Below are 26589 nucleotides of genomic sequence, written 5' to 3'. Positions count from 1 at the left end.
AAAATACAAGTTAAAGAATGGGACTAAATCAAATCAAACTTCATTTAAAGTGCATTTTAAGTTTGATTTGATTTAGTCATATTATTTAACTTCGATTTTTGGTTGAGATGGAGACATGAATTCAACATATAAATTATTAATTTGTAGACCAAGTGTAGACCGAGTGGCACAGATGGAACTATCCAAGCAGAAGATACATCTCTTTCAAACTAATGTAACATTCAACCTTAAAATGATGAACACATTCATAGCCACATTGAGGCTACTGTCTAACTATGCATTTCTTCTTATGAATCATATAAAGCGTGCATGTTCAAGATAGCATGCATAGGTCGTTGCAGGTCTAGGGAGATCTTTACAATTGTTGTAATAATCTGTGCAGAATCTCAAACGGCATTGATCACTTGCACCATGTACTTTTAATGTAATCTCAACTCCAATCCAGGTCATTTGGTTCTGACCAAGCACAGTGATAACACATGAATCTGTTTTATAAATAAACAAAGATCTGACATTGTATTCCCATTTGAACTTTGCTGTCAAATATTATCCACTTTGAAATGACATATGCCCAGTGGGATATGTATACAATATACAAAGTTTTTTTTTCTCTCTCTCTCTTGTAGTTGTGTCTGTTAGTCATATGTTTATAGCATATAATTTTCCAGGCATTGTTTAAGAAATGTGGGGCAAGTAAAAAATATGGATCATCATCCAAAAAAGAGGGCAAACAGAGAGAGAGAGGAAGAGAAAGGGAGTGTGGAAGGAACCAAATTGCAAGCAGGAAAATGTTACATCTGGAGCCTCCCAAAGCAAAGCCGTGTATGGCAGTTTGACTTCATTATTACTCTGTTATATATAGGCAGGCTCTCGGCTCTCACTGAGAGAAAGAGAGAGAAAGAGAAACAGAGAAAGGGGTCAGAGGCTAGCTAGTACAGCCAGTCAGCCAGGAGGGAGGTATTGTTCCAGGCTGCAGAGAGGACTATTACATCAAGCTGAAGGTATTGTTATGTCAGTAGGAAGAAAGTTTGATTAAACTGACCTACATAAAAGTAGATCGAAATAAAGAAAGAGAAAAAAAGCTAAGGGAATAGAAAAACCTGACGGAATTGTTTTGTTCTTGGCTTCTTAGCTTCAGTCCAGGATGATGGAGTTTGGTTGAAGGCTCCTCTGGAACAGCCAAATAACTCTCAACTGTATCTAGAGAAATTCTGAGCAGTGCAGCATGCACTTCACAGAAGATAAAAAAAACGTTGAGCAGTTTGAAGAACCGCTTGTTCCAGGGAGACACATCTTGGGAGATACAGATGCTTTAGTAACAACATCTTCTCAATAAATCTGGGGCATTCTTTTGGGGGCCCCAACTCCATCAGAGCTCTTTATCAAGGGTCCTTTTCTGGATACTACATGATTCCATATGTGTTATTTCATAGTTCTGATGTAGAAAAATAGTAGAAATAAAGAAAAACCCTTGAATGAGTAGGTCTGTCCAAACTTTTGACTGGTCTGGGTAGCCATTTGATTAGATGTTCAGGAGTCTTATGGCTTGGGCGTAAGAGCTGTTAAGAAGCCTTTTGGACCTAGACTTGGCGTTCCGGTACCACATGCCGTGCGGTAGCAGAAAGAACAGTCCATGACTAGGGTGGCTGGAGTCTTTGGCCATTTTTAGGGCCTTCCTCTAACACCGCCTGGGATATATGTCCTGGATGGCAGGATACTTGGCCCAAGTCATGTACTGGGCCGTACGCACTACCCTCTGTAGATCCTTGCGGTCAGATGCCGAGCAGCTGCCATACCAGGCGGTGATGCAACCATGCTCTCGATGGTACAACTTTAGAACTTTTTGATTATATGTGGACCCATGCCAAATCTTTTTAGTCTCCCGAGGGGGTGCCCTCTTCACGACTCACTTAGTGTTTGGACCATGATAGTTTGTTGGTGATGTGGACACCAAGGAACTTGAAGTTCTCAACCTGCTCCACTACAACCCTGTAGTCCACGATCATCTCCTTTGTCTTGATCACGGTGAGGGAGAGGTTGTTATCCTGGCACCACACTGCCAGGTCTCTGGCCTCCCCCCTATAGGCTGTCGGTGATCAGGACTACCACTGTTGTGTCGTCTGCAAACTTAATGATGGTGTTGGAGTCATGCTTGGCCATGCAGTCATGGGTGAACAGGGAGTACAGGTGTGGACTGGGCACGCACCCCTGAGGGGCCCCTGTGTTGAAGATCAGCGTGGCAGATGTGTTGTTAACTAGCCTTACCACCTGGGGGTGGCCCATCAGGAAGGCCAGGATCCAGTTGCAGAGGGAAGTGTTTAGTCCCAGGGTCCTTACATACTATTCCCTTACATTAGTGATGAGCTTTGAGGGCACTATGGTGTTGAACGCTGAGCTATAGTCAATGAATAGCGTTCTCACATAGATGTTCCTTTTTTCTAGTTGGGAACAGGCAGTGTGGAGTGCAATAGAGATCGCGTCATCTGTGGATCTGTTGGGGCGGTATGCAAACTAGGGGTTTCTGGGATAATGGTGTTGTGAGCCATGACCAGCCTTTGAAAGCACTTCATGGCTACAGACTTGAGTGCAATGGGTCGGTGGTCATTTATGCAGGTTACCTTGGGGTTCTTGGGCACAGGGACTATGGTGGTCGGCTTGAAACACGTTGGTATTACAAACTCGGTCAGTGACAGGTTTAAAATGTCAGTGAAGACACTTGCCAGTTGGTTAGCGCATACTCGGAATACACGTCCCGGTAATCCGTCTGGCCCTGCGGCCTTGTGAATGTTGACCTGTTTAAAAGTCTTACTCACATCGACCATGGAGAGCTTGATCATACAGTCGTCCAGAGCAGCTGGTGCTCTCATGCATGCTTCACTGTTGCTTGCTTCGACACGCGCATAGAAGTAATTTAGCTCATCTGGTAGTCTTGTGTAACTGGGCAGCTCGTGGCTGTGCTTCCCTTTGAAGTCCTTAAAAGTTTCAATGCCCTGCCACATCCGACAAGCGTCGTTGCCGGTGTAGTAGGATTCAATCGTGGTCCTGTATTGACGCTTTGCCTGTTTGATGGTTCGTCGAAGGGCATAGTGGGATTTCCTATAAGCGTCCAGGTTAGAGTCCCGCTCCTTGAAGGCTGCTGCTCTACCCTTCAGCTTGAGGCGGATGTTGCCTGTAATCCATGGTTTCTGGTTGGGGTATGTACCCCACTGTGGGGACATCATTGATGCAATTATTGATGAAGCCAGTGACTGATGTGGTGTACTCCTCAATGCCTTCGGAAGAATCCCGGAACATATTCTAGTCTGCTAGTTAAACAGCCCTGTAGCTAAAAATAGTTTTAATGTAGTTTTAGCTTAATTTAGTTTTTTTTTCCTCTGGTGGTATATGTGACATGCTTGTAGAAATTAGGAAAACTGATTTAAGTTTCCCTGCATTAAAGTCCCCGGCCACTAAGATCGCTGTATCTGGATGAGTATTTTCTTGTTTGCTTATGGCCGCATACAGCTCATTGAGTGCGAGCATCGGTTTGTGGTGGTAAATAGACAGCTACGAAAAATATAGATGAAAATCTCTTGGTAAATAGTGTGGTCTACAGCTTATCATGAGATACTCTTCCTCAGGTGAGCATAACCATTTGAAAATCTAGTCAGCTGTATGATATCGATGTCGTCATTCAGCCACGACTCGGTGAAACATAAGATATTACAGTTCTTAATGTCCCGATGGTAGGATAGTCTTGATCGCAGCTCATGCAGTTTATTATCCAGTGATTGTACGTTGGCTAATAGGGTGGATGGTAGAGGCGGCTTACCCACTCGTTGGTCAGCAGCCCGTAAATCGCAGCCTTCTCCTCCGGCGCCATTCTTATCATGAACTCATCCACCTTCTGCTTCAGAGTAGGAGTGCTAATCTAAGATTAGGTCCCTGCGTCCATAAAATCGTATTCATTATGATCTCAAATCAGAACTGATCCTAGATCAGCACTGCTACTCTGAGATGCTTTTTGAATACAGGCCCTGGAATCTAAACCTAGGATCTATTGGGCCCAATAGAATGGGAAGAGGGGGAAGTCTTTGGAGGAGGAGGAAAATCCGACCTCATCACCTTATTTCCTGTTTAAACCAACTGACCCATAAATCCAAGCTTTTTTCTTTCTTTCTTTCCTCCTCTTTCTTTTCTTTCCCCCATCATTTTTAGTTTCTTCAATGACCACAGACATTTTTTTTAACCGTTCTAGAACTCTGGAGCTAATTAGAATGAGAAGAGTCAGCAGATGACTCAGTTCTCTCTTCTCTCTCTCTGGGTTCCGTCTGATCAGCAACAGATTCCTGTTTTTGTGGTTGAACACGGAATCACTGAATCAGACAAACTGCTCTCTCTGGAGACAGTTTAAAGGATAATCGCTGTGGAATAAAAAGTGCTTTGTACCAGTATCATATGGTACTGAATGAGGGTAGGCCTATATGGTGAATGTTAAATTAAAGGGCTTATCAGAAGAGCCCTTAGGGCCCACATCAGCACATCTCAACTCTGAGGAGGTCTGCTGGGTGCTAAGTCAGGGAATAGAATATGATACATCTGGGAACAATATTGCTGACCTGGAGAAAGGGTCTACTGTAGCCTGGTCCAATGGTTATAGGAGTCTGGATAATGGCTATAGGAGTTGGAAAGACATCACAAACAGATCTGGGACTAGGCTATACTACTCATAACAACAAATTTCACCCCTCTTCTCCAGTGCATATAACATTTGAAGTCATTCGGCCCAAAGGGGTTCTGTGTGTCTAAGGTTCAGTGATTGTTCAATTTAATGTCTGTTGTTAATACACTCTGTGTTACGGAATAGATGGAGTTTCTTCAACTGTCAGTAAACACAGGCCAAAAGTTCCCCAAAAGTCCCCTCAGGCCACACTTGTAGGATGAAATACTTCAATACCCATAATGCTGTTTTATCTGAGTAAATATGTTAATGAAGGAAAACATAATGGTATCTTCTAACCAATACATGGTGTCAGAAGTGGGATATCCAATAAAACACTCTCTTGATGACATTGTAGCTCCAACAAGAGTCATTCCTTAGGGTCGTTTAGTATTTGTGAACGACAGGATCAAATCGTTCTTAAGTAGCAACATTTGAAATTGTGTTTTTTACATTGGATAAATCTAGAGACTCAGAGCTACAAAAATGGTATATCATACACTCTATTTGAGGAACAATGGGAAAGTAATTTTGCTTTGATACACAAATGTGTATTTGTTGATTGTGACCCAGAGACTCCCTGACCATTTATTTTGAGACTGTTCTTATTTCAGAAGATTTCGTAGTAGATATTTTTTATTTTTATGTTCCTATTAATGTTAATTTGAAAGACTCTGATATTATGTTTTATTTTGAATCAAAGTATATGGACCCTGATTTAACGTTCATTGTTGATTTGTTAATTTTTCATGGCCGATTCTTTATCCATAAAATGAAGTGGGCGGAGAACAAACCCCTCTTCACATTGTTAAGATTGATTTAAATATTATTTTGAAATTAAGTATAAAAACAAAAAAGCAATACGTACCATAAAACGTTTTGACAAAATGAAAATGTATCTCGATATGTAGGTTTATGTATATTTCTGTTTTTCTATTTGTTTTGTTCATAATAATAATAATAAATATATAAAACATAAATAAAAATAGCAGTCAAGCACCCAAGCTAACTTGCTAGCTACTTCCAGGCACAAATGAGAGAACAGAATGTTCACTGAACATTACTCTCCCTAGCCGAGCTGGTTAGGCTGTTATGTTATCCAGAGCGTTGGTGACTACAACTGTGCTGTTAAATTGTCCTTTCGTAAATTCAGAGCATTCCGCTCTCCGAGCATTCAGAGCACACACTGGACCCTCTGGCCGATGAGTAGGGCTGATCCGAACATTCTGACATCAAAACGGCAGTCAAGCACCCAAGCTAACTGGCTAACATTGGCTAGCTTACTAGCTACTTCCAGACACATAATGAGAGAAAACCCCACTCTGACCATTTTACTCGCCCTAGCAGAGCTGGTTAGGCTGTTTTCATGTTATCCAGAGCATTGGTGACTGTAACTGTACTGCTGGCAACAATTTAATCACGCTTTTTTGCCAACATTTTCTGACACCAGCCATATTCAACTGGTGTTGAGTGTTCACAAATTCATCACTTATTCTGCGCTCTGGCACACTCAGATGAGATTGCTCTGAAATCGTAGTAGATGGCCAGACGGAATTTACGAATGCACCTGAAATGGTTACTTGCATAGTGGAGTCTTTTGTTAAGACATGTAGCTAGCTAGCTAGCTAAGCAATGAACCGCAATCACAATTCATGATGTTGCTACCCTGCATGAATCTGCAGGTAGCTAACCAATGTCTATCAACAGTTGTCACAGTGAAATTCAATTGAAATGGATACTTGCATAGTGGAGTCTTTTGTTAAAATATTTAGCTAGCTAGCTAGTTAGCTAAACAATGAACCATAATCCTGTTACTACCCTGTATGAATGTAACGTTAGCTAGCAAGCCAGCTAACGTTAGCTAGCTAACAGTACACTTTAACTTCAAATTAAACTACTTTCTTACCCGTACATATCATAGATGGACGCATCTCCTGTCGGGTGCCATGGTTGCCCTTAGTTTGAAGATGTAATCTGGAGAGAGGTGTTTTTTTACTATGCAAGAGATTTTCTTGTAGGCAGAATGCACCGGAGTAGGATTCTGTTGCAATGACAGGCACAACTCAGCCCATACTCTACAAACCTGTGTGGCATAACCACTCAGAACTGCAGCATCTCTATTTAAGCAACAAGGCACGAGGTGGTGTGGTATATGGCCAATATACCATGGCTAAGGCTGTTCTTAGCCATGACGCATTGTGGAGTGCCTGGACACAGCCCATAGCCATGGTATATTGGCCTTATACCACAAACCTGAGGTGCCTTATTGCTATTATGAACTGGTTACTAACGTTATTAGGACAGTAAAAATAAATGTTTTATCATACCTGTGGTATACACTCTGATATACCATGGCTGTCAGCCAAATCAGCATTCCCTGGTCGAACCACCCAGTTTATCAATGCAAATAGACCATTGCCATATATGGATCTGTGCCATTCACTTTGAACTGAACTGCGTTTACAGCATGAGTGGTTACGCCTGTTTTGAGATCAAAGCGAGAGCTGCATGTAGCCACTTGTGCACATTTGTTCATATTTTCTGCTAGTAAGTGTGTTATTAGCCCAGTTATAGCTAATTTCTAGTCAGCAATTGGGGAGTGGTTGCTTCCTACAAGAGCTCAAAACATGTGCATTTCTAGCCATCTTTGCAAAGCGAGTGAGGTAAAGAGCACAGGCTTGAATAAGCTAAGTAGCCAAAAGGGTAGAAATATTTGTCTAATTCTCTGTAATAATGTTATGAGAATAATAATTAACTTTAATTTGTAAAGTGGTTTCTTGTATCAAACAACACATTTTCAGTCATCTCCTTGTCTGAAGGATAAGTGGATGAACAGTTTAATGGTCAAGCCCTGCATATTTTCCAAAAGTTCCAAAAGTCTCATAATGTATAGTAGGCCTTGTGGTGGTTAATTTCTTTACTATCAAATGAGGAAGCAGGTCAATACAACGCACACATATAAAGTGAATCGATTGAGTGCTCTACGATAATGATGGCTGGTCATGGCTGGTCGACGATTCACGCTCTGATGATTTGTTGAGTACCCCAAGACAAAAGTACAAAGGTCTTTTATAGCCAAAATATACCCCTTGGGGGGTCATAAGGTTAAGATCTGTAAGAAAGATACCTATAATACATAGCAGACAGTATATATATACAACTATTTCAGAGCACTCTCGTCTGAGTGTGCCAGAGCACAGAATAACTGATGAATTTATGAACACTCAATATGGCCAGCGTCAGTAAATGTCGGCAAAAAAGCGTAATCACATTATTGGTTTTTGAGATCGGTTCAGTTTCGGTTATATTAAAAAAAAAATATATCACGTTTTTTGCTTTTGATAATTTTTTAAAACATTAAATGCACTTTGAATTATGTGGGTTGTTTGCTGTAACTACACAGAAAAAAACAACAAATGATCGTAGTAACTTCCCATTACTGTTTATGACTTATTAACCATCATTTATTTACATAAATTAATTTATTTAAAGTTGTGTATATTACATTGGTTTTATTTGATTACTTTATTATTGAATTTGAAAGTCATCATCTCAGCTGCTGCCTATACTGTCTGATAAAAAAATCACTATTTTAGTAGTTCTTCAAAGTCAATAAAGGCGTACTGCTGAATACCAACTATCAATCACTTAGATCATGTATTTTCAGGTAGAGATACGCCGAGAAGCAACTGCTCTCAATCTAACATTCTTCTGTCTCTTATGTAGCAGTCATAAAACACAGATCTGACAAGTAGGCGTGCAATGTATTTTGGTCATTATATTAATTACCACATTTTCTGTGCTAAACTTTGTAGAATATTGGCCTTTTGGAAACTACAACTTGATCTGATTTATCTCTAGAGAAACTGCAAAATGTGCTCATTGAGCATGCAGAAAAAAACTAAATGGAATTACAATAATTCCACTGAACATTGCGCCCAGAAAAAAACTGAACCAAATGGAATTAAAATAATTGAACTGAAGATGGTCCATTAGTTGTTTAAAAACCGAAACATAACCAAAATGTTGGTTAATCACTCAGCACTATTAGCTATACAACTGTAACGTTCTACCCCTGAAAGGGGGGAAATATGAGAACTGTTTCACACTGACACATAGCATCAGCGACAAAACAAAACAAATGACATTTTTAGAACTGCATTGTTTGCATTTTGATTGCATTCGGATGTAGGCCTATAGGGAAGATAGGGCATGTGGATATGTTCATATTGAAACATATCTTCTAACTTGTCCTAACTTGTTTGATAAGATTGTAACACTTTACTTGACACCCATCGTCATAAGACTTTATGACAGTCATAACTATGTCATTTTGTCAAAATAGCTTACATAACCTGTCATAACACTGTCATGACCCATATATTTACACCTGTTGCGACATATATTATGTCATTTTATGGCTGGTTATGACACCTACATAAGAGTGTCAAAACCCAGATTTATTCAATGTGTTTTTTCCCTGTAAGGAAGTTTCCTTTCGTTTGAAAATGTGTTTCTTTATTCCTTTTTTTTGTGCATCATATTTTAAATAACTTGCAGAAAATAAGATTTATGACCCTGACAAGAAGCATTATGAACATCCTGCGTCACTTTAATTGGACTAAGAAAAAATACACTTTATGACAATGTCAAGAAGCATTATGACCATAATAATCATATAACCCAGACAGGCCTATCACATACATACCCTTATGTCAGTCATAAATCAAAAAGAGGGTGTCTTTTCCTGGTCCTGAAATCTGCTCCTGCATTCATCCCAATCAGCAGCAACAGAGTTGGAAGAAGGTGCATGTCTGACTTAATTTGGTGCGCAATTACAATTATAATTTTATATGGTCAATTTCAGAAAATGTTGTATAACATAAACATACTCTTGACAAGTAGGCTATGGTGTAATGGAATGTTTTGCTTTGTGTGGTAGGTTTTGTGGGTTTTGGCACTATTTATGTAGGTGTCATAACCAGCCATAAAATAACTAACCATGGTAGGTTTTATGGGTTTTGATATGCTTATGTAGGTGTCATAACCAGCCATAAAATAATGCAATATCTGTCACAACAGGTCTAAATACACAGCATGTGTCATGACAGTGCTATGACCATATTATGACAAGTTATGTCAGCATGCATTGTATCCTGCCTCAGCCTCACCACTGAGCACCACATCACTGTCTGTTTCAGTAGCCTACTCTCTGGCTCCAGTTAACGTTAGCTTATTACTTCATCCTTCTAGCTCACTAAGTAATACTAGCCAGAGCCCTGGAACGTTATTGCAATAAAAGTCTCTGCCGGTAGCTAGTCACCTGACCAGGGGTGAAAGTGTAATTATTTTAGTACCTACTATATGTTTGCGCGTGCACTAAAAATGTGTATGGGCCTAATCATAGAATTACATATAGAATCCCTATTAATTCAATAGGATCTCTGTGGACCTAAAAGTAAAGATTTGTCATTTAACTTTTAAAATGCATGACCTTTTATTGTGGCATTAACACAACCAGTCGTGATGTTTTCATCTGATTGTCAAACAATCACTTCAAAGGGCTCCTTTACTAGACTACCCTCACACGTTCATCCACTCACAACATATTTCCAGCCTCAAAAACAGCGGTGATTGGAAAGAGACATCGGTTACACAAAGCACCAAGTGGCCCGCACCATCTGGCTAATGTTTTACCAGTACAGCGTACCCCCACTATTATTTTGCGGACACGCGGTACCAGACTGTACCTTCTTACTTGCACCCCTGCACCTGACTGACATAGCTAACCTATAAGTGGCATTTATTTTTTTCTTCAGACAATTCTTTCGCCCTAATGGCTTGGTTTTTGATCTGACATGTGCTGTCAACTGTGGGACCTTATATTGACAGGTGTATGCCTTCCCAAATCATCTTAAATGAATTGAATTTAACACAAGTGGACTTCAAATAAGTTGTAGAACTATCTCAAGGATGATCAATAGAAAAAGGATGCACCTGAGCTCAATTTCGAGTCTCATAGCAAAGGACTTGAATACTTATGTAAATAAGGTATTTCTGTTTTGATTAGCAAACATTTCTAAAAACCTGTTTTTGCTTTGTCATTATGGGGTATCGTGTCTGAATTAGGGCTGTTGCAGTGACCGTATTACCACCACACCGGCGGTCACGAGCCATGAAGGCAGTTAAATTCCACGTTACCGTTAAGTCATGGTAATTAGACTTCTCTAAGCTCTGATGCTGCTGCTGGTCATTAATAGCCTCCCAAACTTGCTAACTGCCTGGTACTCAGCATTCTTTTGTCCCTCTAATCACTCTGACATCCAATGCAAGTGTAATTGAAATCTAATCAAACACTTCATGAGAGCCCGTGTGAGAAAACAGAGTGATGGCCTCTATCCTACTTCCGGCGCCGACAGAGATGGCCGCCTCGCTTCGCGTTCCTAGGAAACAGTTTTTTGTTTTTTTACGTGTTATTTCTTACATTAGTACCCCAGGTCATCTTAGGTTTCATTACATACAGTCGAGAAGAACTACTGAATATAAGATCAGCATCAACTCACCATCAGTACGACCAAGAATATGTTTTTCGCGACGCGGATCCTGTGTTCTGCCTTACAAACAGGACAACGGAGTGGATCCTATGCAGCGACCCAAAAAAACGACTCCGAAAGAGAGGGAAACGAGGCGGTCTTCTGGTCAGACTCCGGAGACGGGCACAGCGCGCACCACTCCCTAGCATTCTTCTTGCCAATGTCCAGTCTCTTGACAACAAGGTTGATGAAATCCGAGCAAGGGTAGCATTCCAGAGGGACATCAGAGACTGTAACGTTCTTTGCTTCACGGAAACGTGGCTTACTGGAGAGACGCTATCCGAAGCGGTGCAGCCAACAGGTTTCTCCACGCATCGCGCAGACAGGAAAAAACATCTTTCTGATAAAAAGAGGGGCGGGGGCGTATGCCTTATGACTAACGTGACATGGTGCGATGAAAGAAACATACAGGAACTCAAATCCTTCTGTTCACCTGATTTAGAATTCCTCACAATCAAATGTAGACCGCATTATCTACCAAGAGAATTCTCTTCGATTATAATCACAGCCGTATATATCCCCCCCCAAGCAGACACATCGATGGCTCTGAACGAACTTTATTTAACTCTCTGCAAACTGGAAACAATTTATCCGGAGGCTGCATTCATTGTAGCTGGGGATTTTAACAAGGCTAATCTGAAAACAAGACTCCCCAAATTTTATCAGCATATCGATTGCGCAACCAGGGGAGGAAAGACCTTGGACCATTGTTACTCTAACTTCCGCGACGCATATAAGGCCCTGCCCCGCCCCCCTTTCGGAAAAGCTGACCACGACTCCATTTTGTTGATCCCTGCCTACAGACAGAAACTAAAACAAGAGGCTCCCACGCTGAGGTCTGTCCAACGCTGGTCCGACCAAGCTGACTCCAAACTCCAAGACTGCTTCCATCACGTGGACTGGGAGATGTTTCGTATTGCGTCAGATAACAACATTGACGAATACGCTGATTCGGTGTGCGAGTTCATTAGAACGTGCGTTGAAGATGTCGTTCCCATAGCAACGATTAAAACATTCCCTAACCAGAAACCGTGGATTGATGGCAGCATTCGTGTGAAACTGAAAGCGCGAACCACTGCTTTTAATCAGGGCAAGGTGTCTGGTAACATGACCGAATACAAACAGTGCAGCTATTCCCTCCGCAAGGCTATCAAACAAGCTAAGCGCCAGTACAGAGACAAAGTAGAATCTCAATTCAACGGCTCAGACACAAGAGGCATGTGGCAGGGTCTACAGTCAATCACGGACTACAGGAAGAAACCCAGCCCAGTCACGGACCAGGATGTCTTGCTCCCAGGCAGACTAAATAACTTTTTTGCCCGCTTTGAGGACAATACAGTGCCACTGACACGGCCTGCAACGAAAACATGCGGTCTCTCCTTCACTGCAGCCGAGGTGAGTAAGACATTTAAACGTGTTAACCCTCGCAAGGCTGCAGGCCCAGATGGCATCCCCAGCCGCGCCCTCAGAGCATGCGCAGACCAGCTGGCCGGTGTGTTTACGGACATATTCAATCAATCCCTATACCAGTCTGCTGTTCCCACATGCTTCAAGAGGGCCACCATTGTTCCTGTTCCCAAGAAAGCTAAGGTAACTGAGCTAAATGACTACCGCCCCGTAGCACTCACATCCGTCATCATGAAGTGCTTTGAGAGACTAGTCAAGGACCATATCACCTCCACCCTACCTGACACCCTAGACCCACTCCAATTTGCTTACCGCCCAAATAGGTCCACAGACGATGCAATCTCAACCACACTGCACACTGCCCTAACCCATCTGGACAAGAGGAATACCTATGTGAGAATGCTGTTCATCGACTACAGCTCGGCATTCAACACCATAGTACCCTCCAAGCTCGTCATCAAGCTCGAGACCCTGGGTCTCGACCCCGCCCTGTGCAACTGGGTACTGGACTTCCTGACGGGCCGCCCCCAGGTGGTGAGGGTAGGCAACAACATCTCCTCCCCGCTGATCCTCAACACTGGGGCCCCACAAGGTTGCGTTCTGAGCCCTCTCCTGTACTCCCTGTTCACCCACGACTGCGTGGCCACGCACGCCTCCAACTCAATCATCAAGTTTGCGGACGACACAACAGTGGTAGGCTTGATTACCAACAACGATGAGACGGCCTACAGGGAGGAGGTGAGGGCCCTCGGAGTGTGGTGTCAGGAAAACAACCTCACACTCAACGTCAACAAAACTAAGGAGATGATTGTGGACTTCAGGAAACAGCAGAGGGAACACCCCCCTATCCACATCGATGGAACAGTAGTGGAGAGGGTAGCAAGTTTTAAGTTCCTCGGCATACACATCACAGACAAACTGAATTGGTCCACTCACACAGACAGCATCGTGAAGAAGGCGCAGCAGCGCCTCTTCAACCTCAGGAGGCTGAAGAAATTCGGCTTGTCACCAAAAGCACTCACAAACTTCTACAGATGCACAATCGAGAGCATCCTGGCGGGCTGTATCACCGCCTGGTATGGCAACTGCACCGCCCTCAACCGTAAGGCTCTCCAGAGGGTAGTGAGGTCTGCACAACGCATCACCGGGGGCAAACTACCTGCCCTCCAGGACACCTACACCACCCGATGTCACAGGAAGGCCATAAAGATCATCAAGGACATCAACCACCCGAGCCACTGCCTGTTCACCCCGCTATCATCCAGAAGGCGAGGTCAGTACAGGTGCATCAAAGCTGGGACCGAGAGACTGAAAAACAGCTTCTATCTCAAGGCCATCAGACTGTTAAACAGCCACCACTAACACTGAGTGGCTGCTGCCAACACACTGACACTGACTCAACTCCAGCCACTTTAATAATGGGAATTGATGGGAAATGATGTAAATATATCACTAGCCACTTTAAACAATGCTACCTTATATAAATGTTACTTACCCTACATTATTCATCTCATATGCATACGTATATACTGTACTCTATATCATCGACGGTATCCTTATGTAATACATGTATCACTAGCCACTTTATACTATACTATGCCACTTTGTTTACATACTCATCTCATTTGTACATACTGTACCCGATACCATCTACTGTATCTTGCCTATGCTGCTCTGTACCATCACTCATTCATATATCCTTATGTACATATTCTTTATCCCCTTACACTGTGTACAAGACAGTAGTTTTGGAATTGTTAGTTAGATTACTTGTTATTACTGCATTGTCGGAACTAGAAGCACAAGCATTTCGCTACACTCGCATTAACATCTGCTAACCATGTGTATGTGACAAATAAAATTTGATTTGATTTGATTTATTAAAAAGAGGAGGATGCCATCAGCTTTCTATAGGCTAGGCCTACTATATTTATTTCTCAATATTCCTAATATTAACCCTTTGACGCGTACAATCACATATTTGTGATCATTGTACGATCTGCGTACAATGATCACGTATGATTTGCGTACGATCTCAAATACGTGATTGGAACAGTAGCAACAGAAAGTATGACGCAACAATCACGTCTAAACACCAGTGTTGTCAGAACGGTATCTAAATATTTTTTGTATGGATGGAAAAAAAAGGTCTTAAACTTTATTCCTCAATTTGACCTTTTACTGTAATAGATAAATGCAAACTTCATCATCCAAGCATCACACAGAAGCATCCACAGCCAAACTCATTCAATAAACCAGTCTAAATAACAGGTTGCACTGACAAAAAACAAAACATAAGTTAGCAACCTAACAGCTAGACGAGTTTACAATGTATCACATCTCTGGTGAGCAGAAGAAACTAATGTAATGTGGTTTAGAAAATAAATGTGTGTCAGCTAAGCTAACAGCAGCTAAAGTCTTTATAATGGCAGCCATGGTTGTATACTTTTGCGAAAACTACCTAATCCCAGAATGCGAATTCAGTATAATGTCACATTCAAAACAGCGTGGAACTCAGAAATCTCTGACTTCCGACTTCAGTGTTTTGAAAACCACTGGTAACTGAAAATAATGAGCTCAGACTTGGAAAAATAGATTTGAAAGGTCGTCCAACTCGGAAATACAACTCGGGGCCTCTTTCTAGAGCTCTGGCTTTACAACATGAAGATCACTGATGTCAAATATTTTACCATGTATTTTTCATATTTCCAAGTTGTTTTGAACGCGGCATAAGACGCAAATAAACAAAGTCAAAGATGGCTGTGCCCATTGCCCGGAAAAAATCAACTTAGTTTGGTCACTTTTCAGCATATTACAAATCTGCATGAGCTTGTATACAAGAACCGGAGCACATGACTTGACAAGTTATTTACAGTTTTTGACCAATCACAAAGCAAATAAAATGTTATTACCTCACAGATCATCACGAAAATACAAGCCTACTGCCTAGCCGTAGCACGAACAGGGTTGACAGATTTAGTTGAAACCATTTTAGTGGGGTGGAAATGTTAATTTAATTTGTGGGGGGTTTTCAGGTACATGGGGGGAAATGGGGGAAGGTATCGTGGGGTGGCTATAACGGAGGAAATAGTACTATCATGAGGGATTTATCAATAAATGGGCAAACACGGGAGAAGTTTATAAACTAAATACAATTAAACCCCCTGGAAACGGAGTCTGAGTCTGAGATTGAGTTGTATCAATAGTGACGAGGGATATCTGCCCTCCAACCTTCTGGACTGTGAGCGTGAGGTAAATGGTGCCCACCCCAACCTTGCAGGCAATGAACATCATTCACTTCCCCAAGATGCTGGTGCTGCTGTCAATGTTGTAGGCTGTGAGGGAGAAGAGGTTGAAGTTGAGGAGGACTGTCCCAGCTGCTGGAGATCCTGTCACTTCACACCATCAGAGATAGACTTCAATGACACCCTGTCTGGCGTACAAAGCACCCTGCCTACCCCCTCAGTGTCAGAATGTTTTAAACTGGTCCTTGATTCCTTGATGAGGAATTGATGGAGATTGTCGTGCAGGAAACCAACAGGTATGTCCATTATCCTATTACAGGAAAATCCAAGGCTCTCTTCTAATGTATCAAAATTCAGAATGCCTTTAGCCTACTAAATATGCATATTTGTTTGTAGGATGTTCTGATGAACTGAAAGAGAAGACTGCCCATGGCGTAAAAGGGAAGCTCTCAAAATGGGTGAACACTACTATCAGTATACCTTCCTGGAGGCGGTGGGCAATAGTAGGAAGGCCACTTTATCCAGCTCACCCTGCACTATCAGCTCCAATGTAAATAACATGAGTAAGTCTACCTCTGATAAGCTTCCCAGTAAAGCATTAATAACAAGCAACCCAGAAAAGTGCTAAAAATAGTCCATTAGCATATGTAGCCTAAGAAACAAGGTCCATTAAGTCAATAACTTGCTTGTAACAGATGACATTCATATTCTGACTATCTCTGAAAATCCCTTTGATCATACAGTGGTAGCAATACATGGTTATAACATCTACCAAAAAGACAGAAATGCCAACGGAGGCAGTGATATATTCAGAACCACATTCCTGTAAAGCTTAGAGACAATCTAATGTTAAATACTGTTGAAATAATATGGCTACAGGTTCATCTGCCTCACTTAAAGCCCATTCTTGTGGGAAGCTGCTATAGACCACCAAGTGCTAACAGTCAGTATCTGGATAACATGTGTGAAATGCTTGATAACGTATGTGATATAAACAGAGAAACATATTTTCTAGGTGATTTAAATAATGACTGGCTATCATCAAAAACATTAAACTGTAACCAGTGGCTGCAACCTGGATCAGGTTGTCAGTCAACCTACCAGGGTAGTTACAAACAGCACAGGAATTAAATCATAAACATGTATTGATCACATTTTTACTAACGCTGCAGATATTTGCTTTAAAGCCCTATTAAAAATTTGTAGAATGTAGTGATCCTAATATAATAGCCATATCTAGGAAAACCAAAGTTCAAAAGGCTGGGGCTAATATAGTGTATAAGAGGTCATACAAGAAGTTTTGTAGTGATTCATATGTTGATGATGTTAATAATATTTGCTGGTCTGTGGTGTGTAATGAGGAGCAACCAGACGCTCCACTTGATGCATTTATGAAACTACTTATTCCAGTTACTAATAAGCACGGAAAATGACTGTAAAAACTGTTAAATCCTCTTGGATTGATGAGGAATTTAAAAATTGTATGGTTGAGAGGGATGAGGCAAAAGGTATGGCAATTAAGTCTAGTAAGCCCAACTGATTTGCAAACGTACTGCAAATTAAGAAATCATGTGACTAAACTAAATAAAAATAAACTACACTATGAAACAAATATAAATTATGTAAAGAATGACACTAAAAAGCTTTTGGGCACCTTAAATGACATTTTGGGGAAAAAACCCAACTCGGCTCCTTCATTCATTCAATCAGATGGCTCAAATCAAAAAGCCCACTGATATTGCAAACTACTTGAAATACTTTTTAATTGGCAAGATAAGCAAACTTAGGGATGTCATGCCAGCAACAAATGTTGACACTACACATCCAAGTATATCGGACCAAATGAAAGACAAGAATTGTACTTTGGAATTCCGTAAAATCAGTGTGGAAGAGGTGAAAAAATAGTTGTCTATCAACACTGACAAGCCACCGGGGTTTGACAATCTAGACGGAAAATTACTGAGGATAGTAGCAGACGATATTTCCACTCCTATTTGCCACATCTTCAATTGACTTCTTACAGATCAGTGGGACGCGACTGTCCCACCTGGTCAACATCCGGTGAAATTGCAGAGCGCCAAATTCAAATTACAGAAATTGTAATATTAAACATTCATGAAAATAAAAGTGTCATACATAATTTAAAAGCTCAACGTCTTGTTAATCCAGCCACATTGTTTGACTTCAAAAAGGCTTTACGGCGAAAGCACACCATGCGCTGTGGACAGCGCCCCGCACACAAAAGCATTACATACATTACATTCCAACCAAGCAGATGCGTCACAAAAGTTAAATAAATCACTTACATTTGAAGATCTTCATCTGGTCACAATCACAAGGGTGCCAGCTACATAAGAAATTGTCATTTTATTTGATAAAGTCCTTCTTATATCCCAAAAAAGTAAGTTTCAATGGCACGCTTGACTCCGTAATCCACCGGTTTCCCTCGTTCAAAATGCATACAAAATGAATCCCGTAAGTTACCAATAATCTTCTTCTAAACAAGTCAAACAACGTTCCTAATCAATCCTCAGGTACCCTATTATGTAAATAAACGATACAATTTAAGACGGAGAATACCGGAGACCATTATCGGAGATAAATAACGAAGTACGCGCATTCGCTACAAACACTACAGCCAAAATGGGAGCCACTTAGAAAAACGACAAATTCTAGCTCATTTTTCAAAAAACAAGCCTGAAATTCTTTCCAAAGACTGTTGACATCTAGTGAAAGCCCTAGGAACTGCAATCTGGGAGGACTTCCTTTTATATTCTCATTCCCAACCATTGTAATCAGAGGTGAGCTGAAAAAATAAGAAAATGGATGGATTGTCCTCGGGTTTTCACCTGCCATATCAGTTCTGTTATATTCATCGACAATATTTTAACAGTTTTGGAAACGTTAGAGTGTCTTCTATCCAATACTACCAATTATATGCATATCCTAGCTTCTGGGCCTGAGTAACAGGAAGTTTACTTTGGGCACCTCATTCATCCAAACTTCCGAGTAGTTTGCAATATCAGTGGGCTTTGTGATTTGAGCCATCTGATTGAATGAATGAAGGAGCCGAATTGCCTTTTTTTCCCCCCAAATGCCCCATAGCCCGAAGAATTTAACCCTACTAGAGAGCGTGTGCCCTCAGGCCTGGGGGGAAGCTTAAGTCATTCCTCTACCCAAGAATAGTAAAGCCCCCTTTACTGGGTCAAATAGCCGACCAATCAGCCTGTTACCGACCCTTAGTAAACTTCTGGGAAAAATGGTGTTTGACCAGATACAATGCTATTTTAAAGTAAACAAACTGACAACCAAATTTCAGCATGCTTATAGGGAAGGACACTCAACAAGCACAGCACTTACACAAATGACTAATGATTTTCTGAGAGAAAATTATGATAAAAAGACTGCGGGTGCTGTCTTGTTAGACTTCAGTGCAGCTTTTGACATTATTGATCATAGTCTACTGCTGGAAAAACTTGTGTTATGGCTTTACACCCCCTGCTATAATATGGACAAAGAGTTACTTGTCTAACAGAACACAGAGGGTGTTCTTTAATTGAAGCCTGTCAAAAATAATCCAGTTAGAATCAGGAATTCCCCAGGGTAGCTATTTAGGCCCCTTGCTTTTTTCAATTTTTACTAATGACATGCCGCTGACTTTGAGTAAAGCCAGAGTTTCTATGAATGCGGATGACTCAACACTATATACCTCAGTTACTTCAGCGACTGAAATGACTGCAACACTCAACAAAGAGCTGCAGTTAGTTTCAGAGTGGGGGGCACGGAATAAGTTAGCCCTAAATATTTCTAAAACTTAAAGCATTGTATTTGGAACAAAACACTCACTAAACCCTAAACCTCAACTAAATCTTGTAATAAATAATGTGGAAATTGAGCAAGTTGATATGACTAAACTGCTTGGAGAAATACTAGATTGTAAACTCTCATGGTCTAAACATATTGATGCAGTAGTAGCTAAGATGTGGAGAAGTCTGTCTATAATTAAGTGATGCTCTGCCTTCTTAACCTTTTTGGGATAGGGGGCAGCATTTTCACTTTTGTACGAATAGCGTGCCCAGAGTGAACTGCCTCCTACTCAGTCCCAGATGCTAATATATGCATATTATTATTAGTATTGGATAGAAAACACTCAGAAGTTTCTAAAACTGTGAGTATAACATAACTCATATGGCAGGCGAAAACCTGAGAAAAATCCAACAGGGAAGTGGGACATCTGAGGTTTGTAGAATGATGTCTGTGAGTATAACATAACTCATATGGCAGGCGAAAACCTGAGAAAAATCCAACCAGGAAGTGCGACATCTGAGGTTTGTAGTTTTTCAAAGCTTGGCCTACCGAATACACATTGAGATATGGATGAGGTTGCTACTTCCTACGGCTTCCACTAGATGTCAACCGTCTTTAGAAACTGGTTTGAAGATTCTACTATAAAGGAGGGGCTCATGAGACCTCTTTGAGTCAGTGGTCTGGCAGAAAGCCTTGGTCTCATGATGCGCGCTCCAGACAGTGTTACTTCTTGTTCCAGTGCTTTTCTGAAGACAAAGGAATTCTCTGGTTGGAACATTATTGATGTTTTATGTTAAAAACATCCTAAAGATTGATTCCATACATCGTTTGACATGTTTCTAAAGGACTGTAATGGAACTTTTCGAGTTTTTGTCTGGACGAAGAGCCTGCGCCTCATGAAGATGGATTAATGGGCTGAACAAGCTAACAACAAGTAGCTATTTGGACATACAGTGGGGCAAAAAAGTATTTAGTCAGCTACCAATTGTGCAAGTTCTCCCACTTAAAAAGATGACAGAGGCCTGTAATTTTCATCATAGGTACACTTCAACTATGACAGACAAAATGAGAAAAAAAATCCAGAAAATCAAATGTAGGATTTTTAATGAATTTATTTGCAAATTATGGTGGAAAATAAGTATTTGGTCAATAACAAAAGTTTATCTCAATGCTTTATTATATACCCTTTGTTGGCAATGACAGAGGTCAAACGTTTTCTGTAAGTCTTCACAAGGTTTTCACACGCTGTTGCTGGTATTTTGGCCCGTTCCTCCATGCAGATCTCCTCTAGAGCAGTGATGTTTTGCGGCTGTTGCTGGGCAACACGGACTTTCAACTCCCTCCAAAGATTTTCTATGGGGTTGAGATCTGGAGACTGGCTAGGCCACTCCAGGACCTTGAAATGCTTCTTACGAAGCCACTCCTTGCGGTGTGTTGGGATCATTGTCATGCTGAAAGACCCAGCCACGTTTATGGTGTTGTTTCTAACTTTGCTGATTCCAAAATGGCAGATATTCCTCTGGCTGTTTTGGGTTCTGAGCGCCGTTCTCAGATTATGCTTTTTCCGTGAAGTTTTTTTGAAACCTGACACAACGGTTGCATTAAGGAGAAGTCTATCTTTAATTCTGTAAATAACACTTGTATCTTTTATCAATGTTTACTGCACGTAAGGCGCCAATGTAAACTGAGATTTTTGGATATAAATATGCACATTATCGAACAAAACATACATGTATTGTGTAACATGATGTCCTATGAGTGTCATCTGATGAAGATCATCAAAGGTTAGTGATTCATTTCATCTATATTTCTGCTTTTTGTGACTCCTATCTTTGGCTGGAAAAATGGCTCTGTGTTTTTTCGACTTGGTTATGACCTAACATAATCATATGTTGTGCTTTAGCTGTAAAGTATTTTTGAAATCGGACACAATGGATAGATTAACAAGATGTTTATCTTTCATTTGCTGTATTGGACTTGTGAATTAATGTGTGAAAGTTACATATTTCAAAAAACTATTTTTGAATTTCGCACACTGCCTTTTCAGCGGAATGTTGTCGAGGCATGTCCTAAAGGCCCTAGTTTTTTCCCACCTTGACTACTGTTCAGTCGTGTGGTCAGGTGCCACAAAAAAAGGACTTATTACAAAAGTGCAATTGGCTCAGAACAGGGCAGCACGGCTGGCCCTTGGATGTACACAGAGAGCTAATAATAATATGCATGTCAATCTCTCATGGCTGAAAGTGGAGGAGAGATTGACTTCATCACTACTTTTATTTATGAGAGGTATTGTTGTCTGAGTTGTCTGTCTAAACTACTGGCACACAGCTCAGACACCCATGCATACCCCACAAGACATGCCACAAGAGGTCTCTTCACAGTCCCCAAGTCCAGAACAGACTATGGGAGGCACACAGTACTACATAGAGCCATGACTACATGGAACTCTATTCCACATCAAGTAACTGACGCAAGCAGTAAAATTTGATTTAAAAAGAGATAAAAAAAAACCACCTTATGGAACAGCGGGGACTAACATTGGCATAGACACGCGCACACACACACTAACATTGGCATAGACACACACACACACACACACACACACACACACACACACACACACACACACACACACACACACACACACACACACACACACACACACACACACACACACACACACACACACAGATTTAGTACTGTAGATGTGGTATTGGTGGAGTAGGGGCCTGAGGGCACACAGTGTGTTGTGAAATCTGTGAATGTATTGTGGTGTTTTAAAATAGTATAAACTGCCTTAATTTTGCTGGACTCCAGGAAGAGTATCCTGGAAGGGGATCCATAATAATAGCAAATACAAATACAAAGATGGCATATATGACAACTGTTGCCAACATGCGAAAAAAAAAACTGCCCCTGGTTTTGACATGCTTATGTAGGTGTCATAACTAGCCATAAAATAACGCAATATACCTGTCTTGACAGTGTTAGGTGTCATGACAGTGTTATGACCATATTATGACAGTTTATGTAAGCTGTTATGACATAATTCTGACATAGCTATGACCGTGTCATAACATGTTATGACGCTAGCAGTCAATTAAAGTGTATCAATAGTAGATAGGTTTCAGTAAAGCTACTGACTGAAAACAGTGTTGGAAGTGCTCTGCTGTCCTCTGTTACACTTTTGCTGCTGCGAACAGGGTTGCAATCCCACACATACAATATCCTCATGGGCAGACATAATAAAGTGTCAAGTAGAAAGAAAGTAGTGAAAATCAGGGATCTCAAAATGGCATGTAATCTTTAATTGTAGGTAGGAGACCGGCAACAGCACTCCTTTTCTTTATGACATTCATGCACAATTCTGCTTAGCACAGGCTCTTTTCAATATAGCTCATTATGCCAAATTGTTGTCCCAATATTGCCATGCAATTTCATAGGCTACGGGGTATGGGTCACTGGAGCAATGCTCGGCAACAGGCAACATGGACAACATTTTTTATAAGAAGCATAGGTTCAGATCTCCTCCCACCAAGACGGCAGCTGAACCTGCATGTTTCATGCACGTCTGCTAATTTGTTTGCTTGTGTTTTTTGTTTACCCACACCAAACGCGATCACGACACGCAGGTTAAAATATTAAAACAAACTCTGAACCATATACAGTGCCTTGCGAAAGTATTCGGCCCCCTTGAACTTTGCGACCTTTTGCCACATTTCAGGCTTCAAACATAAAGATATAAAACTGTATTTTTTTTGTGAAGAATCAACAACAAGTGGGACACAATCATGAAGTGGAACGACATTTATTGGATATTTCAAACTTTTTTAACAAATCAAAAACTGAACAATTGGGCGTGCAAAATTATTCAGCCCCTTTACTTTCAGTGCAGCAAACTCTCTCCAGAAGTTCAGTGAGGATCTCTGAATGATCCAATGTTGACCTAAATGACTAATGATGACAAATACAATCCACCTGTGTGTAATCAAGTCTTCGTATAAATGCACCTGCACTGTGATAGTCTCAGAGGTCCGTTAAAGGCGCAGAGAGCATCATGAAGAACAAGGAACACACCAGGCAGGTCCGAGATACTGTTGTGAAGAAGTTTAAAGCCGGATTTGGATACAAAAAGATTTCCCAATCTTTAAACATCCCAAGGAGCACTGTGCAAGCGATAATATTGAAATGGAAGGAGTATCAGACCACTGCAAATCTACCAAGACCTGGCCGTCCCTCTAAACTTTCAGCTCATACAAGGAGAAGACTGATCAGAGATGCAGCCAAGAGGCCCATGATCACTCTGGATGAACTGCAGAGATCTACAGCTGAGGTGGGAGACTCTGTCCATAGGACAACAATCAGTCGTATATTGCACAAATCTGGCCTTTATGGAAGAGTGGCAAGAAGAAAGCCATTTCTTAAAGATATCCATAAAAAGTGTTGTTTAAAGTTTGCCACAAGCCACCTGGGAGACACACCAAACATGTGGAAGAAGGTGCTCTGGTCAGATGAAACCAAAATTGAACTTTTTGGCAACAAAGCAAAACGTTATGTTTGGCGTAAAAGCAACACAGCTCATCACCCTGAACACACCATCCCCACTGTCAAACATGGTGGTGGCAGCATCATGGTTTGGGCCTGCTTTTCTTCAGCAGGGACAGGGAAGATGGTTAAATTGATGGGAAGATGGACGGAGCCAAATACAGGACCATTCTGGAACAAAACCTGATGGAGTCTGCAAAAGACCTGAGACTGGGACGGAGATTTGTCTTCCAACAAGACAATGATACAAAACATAAAGCAAAATCTACAATGGAATGGTTCAAAAATAAACATATCCAGGTGTTAGAATGGCCAAGTCAAAGTCCAGACCTGAATCCAATCGAGAATCTGTGGAAAGAACTGAAAACTGCTGTTCACAAATGCTCTCCATCCAACCTCACTGAGCTCGAGCTGTTTTGCAAGGAGGAATGGGAAAAAATGTCAGTCTCTCGATGTGCAAAACTGATAGAGACATACCCCAAGCGACTTACAGCTGTAATCGCAGCAAAAGGTGGCGCTAAAAAGTATTAACTTAAGGGGGCTGACTAATTTTGCACGCCCAATTTTTCAGTTTTTGATTTGTTAAAAAAGTTTGAAATATCTAATAAATGTCGTTCCACTTCATGATTGTGTCCCACTTGTTGTTGATTCTACACAAAAAAATACAGTTTTATATCTGTATGTTTGAAGCCTGAAATGTGGCAAAAGGTCGCAAAGTTCAAGGGGGTCGAATACTTTCGCAAGGCACTGTATATTAGTTTGGGGACAGCACGAAAAGCATTAAACATTTATGGCAATTGAGCTAGTTAGCTTGCACTTACTAGCTAATTTGTCCTATTTATTTCCACAATCCCCCCCATCAAACACCTCAAGTCATACATTTCAATACATTTTAAAATTGTATATTTAAAAATATCAGCATAAAGCAACAATTGTATCAGCCTACTTTCCACTTAGTGGAAAGGGTGTGGTAACTGCACACAAGGCTGTGTCACATGGCTCACACAGATACTTGGTCAAATTTCTTTGTCGGGTAGATTATAGACAGACCTTGCAATGCCTCCTTGTGCGTTTTCCTTGCAGGGTGGTCTGAGGGACATCACTTGGAATGTGGCGTCCAGTGAGGCATAGAGGATTGTCAGAGGCAGGCTGGACCCAAGCAGACGGACGACGAGAAGTGTATTTGTGTTTGTGTTCTTGCGGATTCAAGACGTCTGCGATGATCAGAATGAGACTGATATGAGGTAATGATTAATCAATGACTGATATCAATATATATCATCTTGAGTTTAATTCGGGAGACCGTAACTCGTTAACCAACTTTTCTGTGGTGCACCAAATTCCTAATGAGTTAATTGTTACATGATTAATTTAATCGAGTAACAATTAAACATAGTTAGTTGATTCGATACATAACAGTCATTAGATGAAATAAGTCACGTCAAGACACAATTACAGGCTGACCACACCTCTCGCATCGCGTGCGCGAGCGTTGCAAACTAAATTTAGAAATCTATGTTATTCAATTATTGCACCCACAATGCTCGCGGGCGCCAATGAGCGTCTGCTAAAAAAGGGCTAAAAAAGAATCTGTTCTAAAAATCAGTAAGGGCTAAAATAGAAGACAGTTCTATTTCTGACGCAGATTTCATTGCAAAGCCTGCCTCTCCCATCTCCTCATTGGTTTATAGAAGCAGGTACCCATGTGCCATCTCCTCATTGGTTATACCCACGTGGGTGACTGAAGTGGATATAAATGTAACCACGTTTTGGAAGGAGAGTGATAACTGGTCCACCCACGTAACATTCAGCACATAGATGGCGCCAAAGCATAAACCTAGATAATCCTGTCTAGCTCCATAGTTTACGATAATCCATTATATCTACAACCTCGCTTCACTCATGCCACGTTCTCTGCATACAATATAGCTGATTACACGCATGTACCATTCAATCTGATCGCCTGCACAAACTAACTCACTTTGTTGCTTACATGACTTTGTCCACCACCCTGTTCTCATTATCCTCTGCCTCGACCAGGCTAAAACCTATCCAAGCCATAACACTCACCGCATTTGATGAGAAATATCTTCTTGGTGACAAAGCAGGCAACAAGGTAGGCTATGGGTGTTTTCTGTTAAGAGAATGTGTTTCTTGTTAAAAGGCTAAATAGCATTAAAGGGAGTAAGCAAAGGCACCATGTTTAATCCTGGGATTAAGTGTACTTAATGGTACAATTCTATAATGGCCTATAGTTATCTGTGCTTAATCCTATAATGGCCCGTAGTAATAT

At 41.1% G+C, this 26589-nt stretch overlaps 2 long non-coding RNA genes across 8 annotated transcripts in view; one reads left to right on the top strand and one right to left on the bottom strand.

The window, feature by feature from the left end:
* The window catches only part of LOC149980063 (uncharacterized), a 145175-nt gene that overhangs the window by 11398 nt on the left and 107188 nt on the right, over positions 1–26589 (bottom strand). The window lies entirely within an intron of this gene.
* The window catches only part of LOC149980064 (uncharacterized), a 200878-nt gene that overhangs the window by 99491 nt on the left and 74798 nt on the right, over positions 1–26589 (top strand). The window lies entirely within an intron of this gene.

Source organism: Oncorhynchus mykiss, chromosome 10, assembly GCF_057628025.1.
Source record: "Oncorhynchus mykiss isolate SJ-2025 chromosome 10, ASM5762802v1, whole genome shotgun sequence".
In the NCBI taxonomy this organism is placed as follows: domain Eukaryota; kingdom Metazoa; phylum Chordata; class Actinopteri; order Salmoniformes; family Salmonidae; genus Oncorhynchus; species Oncorhynchus mykiss.
This window is presented reverse-complemented; position numbering and strand designations above follow the sequence as displayed.